This window comes from Amblyomma mixtum, chromosome 4 (genome assembly GCF_055824585.1).
Source record: "Amblyomma mixtum isolate Tamu chromosome 4, ASM5582458v1, whole genome shotgun sequence".
In the NCBI taxonomy this organism is placed as follows: Eukaryota; Metazoa; Arthropoda; class Arachnida; order Ixodida; family Ixodidae; genus Amblyomma; species Amblyomma mixtum.
In genome coordinates, this window is record NC_143015.1 from 29,384,526 (window position 1) to 29,391,240 (window position 6,715).

A 6,715-nucleotide genomic window follows, 5' to 3' on the forward strand; every position below is an offset into this window, starting at 1 on the left:
TTCGGAAACCTTCATGCAAGGATTCGCAGCAGGCTTTCAGGGGAACGCGTTCGAAAGCTTGTGTATGTGCAGTCCAACATATCTGTGGACACAGCTTCAATCCATGCTGCTGCGCGTAGTGCCGCATCCAGCGACACTGACTCTGAGTCCGATATGGAGTGACTTATAGATCAGTTTTCATGTTCCCTTTCTCGGTGCAATAGAACAAAAAGTTCGTTCCACAAATATGATATTTATATCTCCATATTCGCCTCAAGTGCAAATCATTATTTATCTTCTCGGTGCAATAGAACAAGAAGTTCGTTTCACAATATGACATCTATAACTGCATATTCGACTGAACTTCGAAGCATTATTAATGATCGTTGTGCTGTTGCAACTAAATCTGTTTTTGTCACGTTTTGCAAAATTTCCATTTTTTCATGAAAAAAACCCTAAAAAGAACGGTTTTTTTCATGCCATCCAAAATTTCTTGAAATTTTACATCTCTTATCCCGAGTAAAATTGCGGAAGCAACGGCGCGGCAATCGCAGCGGCGGCGGCATCTCAGGGGGCACTTTGTGCGTAGAGGCGAAATCGTCTTCCGCACCACTTTGACTGCCTCTGTGGTACTGGTGACGTCACCACTGGATGACGTCATACATAATTAAATACTTATTACCCGGTGAATGTCACGCACTAATTAATGGCTAATTACTGATTAATGACTAGCACTAATTAACCGCTAATTAATGACGCTTAAGCTTCGCCTTTAGGAGTGGAACGCGACAGCGTGTTGTAGCGCTGCCAGGGAGTCAACGGAACGCCACCATCCGTTCTGCGCGATGCCTTGCCCTTTGAGACCAACGCTTTTTGAGGAAACGAAATGGAGCAGTAATTCTCTGTCATCTAGGTGGACACCTGAACCACACCTTACAGGTAGGGAGGAAGTCGTAGTGAAAGAAGGAAGAGAAAGAAGGGCCATAATGAAGAAAATGAAAATTTTGTTTGAGAAAAGGAAATTAAGCAGTAACTGTCCCACATATCTCGGTGGACACCCGGCGTCCATCTGCGGAGGAAGGGAGGAAGTGGGAGTAAAAGAAAAAAGAGAAAAAGGGGCCCTAATGAAAATTGTGTTTGAGGAAAAGAAATTAAGCAGTAACTGTCTCACACTCGCTCTTCGCGCATGCGCAGTTGGGGCTCTCCGGGCCTCCGATAAATCGCTCACACCTAGCGTATATAGTGTCGATTGTATGGATGGAAACAACTTTATTACACACAAAACAAAATGGCTGTGGCTTAGCTTGGTAAAGCCCGGTAATTGCGAAAGCAATATCCGTAGCTACGCCATGGTTCAGCTGGTAGTGTAGCTGGTGGTGGTGCTTGTGGTTAGACTTGTGGTGATGCATCGGTTATACAATCCAATCCAATCCAATCAAACCAATAACTCCAACCCAATCCAATGCAATGCAATGCAATGCAACGCAATCCAATCCAATCCAATCCAATATGCTAATTTGGTAGCTACCGGCCTCGCTACGCGACGGGCTGAAAGTGCAACTAGTATTGCTTTCGCAATAAAAAAATTCTTCCGGGGTGGTCCCCTACTGGTCCAGGAGTCCACGGGGTTGTGCTTCACGTAAAGCCCGATCCATCATCCAATTCTGCCCGGTGGGCTGAGCGGTCCGTAAAGCAGCCTCCCAGGTAGAAAGTGGGATTGGGGATGGGGGGTACTTCCTTTGGGGAAGGACATTCCCAAAGGTAGTGGAAAAGTGTGGTTGTGGGCACGCCACAGATGTTACAATCAGGGTGAAAGGTGGGGTGAAAGCATGAGAGACGGTGGGGGGAAATGAATATTCGAACTAATTCGCCTGCAGAGGCGGAAGAAGCCGCCATCGCACTTGCTCTGGCCCACTCCACTGTTTACAAAAACGTAACCGAAATTTGCACAGATTCCCAGGCCGCGTACCGCCACTACCTAAAGGGCGTGGCGACGCCGGCAACACGTCGTATTCTTGCCACAACCAACCCTGTCGACCGAACGGTTACTCTGTCGTGCGTCCCCGGGCATGCATCGATCCCCAGTAATGAGCGCGTTCATGCGCTGGCCCGAGAACTCTCATCCCGGACCCCGGATGATCAGGCGCCCAATCCTGCGCAAGAGGCCCCATCGGTCCTCTCTACATATCACCAAATCTCCACATTCTACAAACTCAGCCGCATGACACTGCCACCACCCCGCAGTACCTTATCCAGCGCCGCATGGCGACAATTATACCGTAGTGTTTTTTTTTCCGCAACAAAACGTTGGGTGTGGTTCAAGTACTCTTAAACCCGATGAGAGAGCGAAAGATATTGCGTATCGGGTAACAACTATACGCGGCTGGGCGTCTGTAACGATGACTGCGTTTCGGAGACAGGATAGGCAGCGCGCCCACCCTGCCACCGTTAATGGTTGATAGAGAGAGTCGCTCACTCGTGAACGCTGCGGCCTATTGCAGCAGTGCCGCGTGTCTGCCACAACGTTGTCAGCGGTAACACATGCACCCCACATCTCTATCTCACCACCCCACGTACCTCAAAGCGCGATTCAGGCGTACACTGATCCTGGGAGGCAGAGAACGCCGACTGCACTCGGAGCGAGCGGACGCATCTTATATGCGGTCTGCGATTTTCCGGCGATTTCACCAGTTTCCGGCTATTTACAGCCACCAAGTTTCCACAGGATGGCCCGCCACCCATCCGACGTCACCTGTGGGACTTTTAACCACTTTCAGGCGAGTTCCTTCAACTTTACGGCCGATTTGCGGCCACGCCCGATCGCGGGAGCTAGGCCTAACGGCTCAACACGCCTAGTACGTGGTCTGCTCCCACCTGCGGCGGCGACGCCCGCTTCGCCTCGACGGCGATTCCCTACATTTAAAGATGCAGTGCACAGTCACCGGCACGGATGTTACCGCCGCGGAGCTGGCCGATGGCACTTGGACGGCACTCGAAATGCAACGCCGCTACAGACGCCCGCCACCACCGGCAACGCCGCCGGCCACCACCCAAACGCCCGCAGCCACCACTGTCCTGCCAGACCAACGACCTCGAGGCCGTCCACCACCGCCGACTAAAAGACAACCACTTCCTCGCCTGCCTACAGAGGACTACAAAATCGTCTTCCGGCCGCAAGGTACCGTCGACCTCAACGCAGTCGGCTCGGTCAAATTGGCGATGGCCATCTACAACGCCGCCAAGATCGACGGCCGCCTTGCAATCACCGCCGACGAAGTCCGCATCCACCCCACAAACAACACTGTCACCATCAGCACACCGGACAAAGAACGGGCGTTCCTGTATGCTAAAATACAAACCTTAACCATTGACTCCAACGCCATCCTGGTAGCCACGTATGCCCCAGCCCCCGATGACTCCGTGCGAGGAATCACATATAGAGCCTACAGTCACGAGACCGACGCTGAGATCCTCGCTGAGCTCCAAGCTCGAAACCCCGATCTCCCCGTAGTCGCCGCACGCCGCATGGGCATCACACGACATTTTGTGATGACTATCGCTAATGCCAAGCTACCTCGCTACGTGAGGTATCTCGGCTTCACTTTTGAGGTGTTCCCCTACAAAAGCCGTCCAGAGGCATGCTTCAACTGCCGGAAGCTGGGCCACAGGGCGGATTTGTGCCCCCCCCCCCCCCCCCCCCCCGCGACAACCAACCTGCCGACGCTGTGGCGCAGCCCATGACTTTCCTCCAACCGCCCACGTGCCAAGCCTCATGTATCGTCTGCAAAGGTGCCCACCCTACAGGCAGCAGAAGCTGCAAATACCGGTTCACGTCCTCCACTCGGCCCAAGTCTTCCCCATCGGTCACTGACACCGATACCGGCTCCAACTCGGCAAACCCCGAACGCCAGTCCCGGTCCCGACACCGCAAAAAGCGGCGACCACAACCTACTGCGGGACGGCTCCTTCCCCCCGCTTGGCAGCGACAGCCCTTCCAGCCGCACTCGCAGCCGTTCCACATCCGCCTCACGCAGCTCTCGGGCCAGCTCTCAAGCCCGGCCGGAGATCAAAGCAGCCAAACAAGTTGGATGGAAGACTCCTGCACAAGTCACCGCTTCTCCACCAGATTCACAGGTAAGGGAGCTGGCAGACATGGTCAAGGAACTACAGCTATAATTGGCCAAAGAAAACGCTAAAATTCATAGCCTAGAATCAGCACAGGCAAACCCCAAATTGCAACCGCAGCAGGTGGCTCACACTCCCACATCCGACCCCGTAGGTGATCCACGCATAGACACTGAGCAGTCTAATCGCACGTCTCCTCACAAGCAGACATAGATGCAAATTCGAGGCAGCTGATACGCGAATGGCCCAATTCGAGGGTTCCCTCCTTCGACTCGCCCCCACCATTGACCGTCTAGTAGAAAGCTGCGCCACAATGGCAGCCAGCATCCAAACCTTTCATGCCAGGCTCGATACCCTCACGAATCCCCCGACATCCACAACCCCCTTGAAGTCGACAACCTCTCCTAACTACCCAGAACCCATTATTGTCGCCACATCGGAGAGTGCAACCGCGCGCTCACGTGCAGGCGGCATTCTTAAATCACCCGTCGCGCTATCACAGCGCCCCGAACCCTACGGGAATCGCGATGGCTAGCTCCCCCTTCACATTTTGGCAATGGAACTGCAGGGGCTTCAAGGCGAAGCGGCGAGCCTTGGAGCACACCCTGCAGGCCCAGCCGCACACCCCCCACATCATCGCACTTCAGGAAACCTACATGGACACGAAACTTACCAGCTACGCCGCATATAACCAACAAACGACACCAGACCACCGGCCCAACACCGCCATCCTGGTCCACCGAAATTTAGCAGCTAATCATATAGACCTTAGTTACCCCGAGGTTCCGCACACTTTCGTACAGGTCCTACCGAACAGCCGCTCACAAGCCCCGCTCCACATCCTCAACGTCTACAGCCCCACTAGCGACAAAAGCACACAAGTGGCAACCCTCGTTCGTGAGGCCTGCGCGACTGCACAAACAGGGATGCTACTCATCTTAGGTGACTTCAACGCGCCGCATACCGAGTGGGGCTACTCCCGCAAAGCATTCGGTCGTAAGGGAGCCAAAGTGTGGGAGATAGCCCAAACACTGGGCCTGACACTACTCCTAGACCTCGACAGGCCTACTCGCATTGGAAACAGTGTCACACAGGACAGCTGCCCCGATCTCACTTTCGCCCGCAACATCCCAGACGCACGCTGGGAAAACCTCAGCATGAACATAGGTAGCGACCACTATGTTCTCAGCACAAACTTCACGGCTACACACAGCAAAGCCCCCAACCGAACAATCAGGCACACTAACTGGGACGCCTTTTGATACGTGCGCGCCAAACGCACTTCTGCCCCCATAGACGACCTGGACACATGGACAAACTCGCTGCTCGAAGACACCGCCAATGCCACCTCCACTACTACCCAGGGCGAGGATGGCCCCTCTCCCGACGCCAAACTCATACACATGTGGGAAGCCCAGCGCAGTCTTAACGCTCGCTGGCTCCGCTGAAAACACAATCGACCCCTCAAGCTCCGTCTCGTTCGACTCGAGCGAGAGATCGAAGCTTACTCCATCAAACTGAGTCACGAGCAATGACATCAAACCTGCCACCGTCATAACGGCCAGTTAGGAAGCAAAAACTCGTGGTTCTTGCTCAGACATCTACTGGACCCAACTCACACCAAATCCACATCTCACAAGAACCTCACCCGCGTCATACACGCTTTTAAGGGAACAAATGAGGAACTCCTCGCTACCCTGAAAGACAAATACATCAATAATTCCACTGAAATTCCCATCCCTTCAGGGTACACGGTTGCTCAGGACACGAACATGGACGGAGGCATCACGGCAGGAGAAATCCGCGCCGCCCTCAACCAGATTAAGACCACCGCGGCCGCTGGCGACGACCACATAACCAACAAGATGCTTCGTAACCTCGAAGATCAGTCCGTCGAGGCACTCACGGACCTCTTCAACCAACACTGGCATGAGGGTCGCTTTCCAGACACTTGGAAGCATGCCAAAGTGATTTTCATACCTAAGCCAGGCAAATGACTCGAGCTGGGCAACCTTCGGCACATCTCTCTCACGTCCTGCCTGGGAAAGGTCATGAACACGTCATACTCAATAGACTCCACACTCACGTAGACCAAGAGGACCTTTTTCCCCCCACTATGATCGGATTCAAGGGCCGGCCTCTCCACTCAAGACATTATGTGGCAAATCCAACACGACATCCTCGATTCGAGACCCATCCGAGCTACACGAACCATCCTAAGCCTAGATGTCAGCAAGGCTTTCGACAACGTGTCACATGCTTCCATCCTGGCAGACCTCTCACAAATGAATGTAGGCACTCGCACTTACAACTACATCGCCGACTTTCTTCATAACCGTACAGCAGAACTTCACATTGCAGACCTCCACAGCGAGAAGATCACACTAGGCACCCGAGGAACACCACAAGGAGCAGTCCTGTCTCCGATCCTTTTCAACACTACAATGAGAGGCCTCCCTCCGCTCCTGGAAGAGATGCCTCCCAATTAACACTCAATATATGCCGATGGCATTACCCTGTGGACCAACTCTTACTCTGACGGGGAAATCCAAAACTCCCTCGAAACAGCAATCGATAAAGTACACTACTTTGTACAGGCGAACGGGCTCAC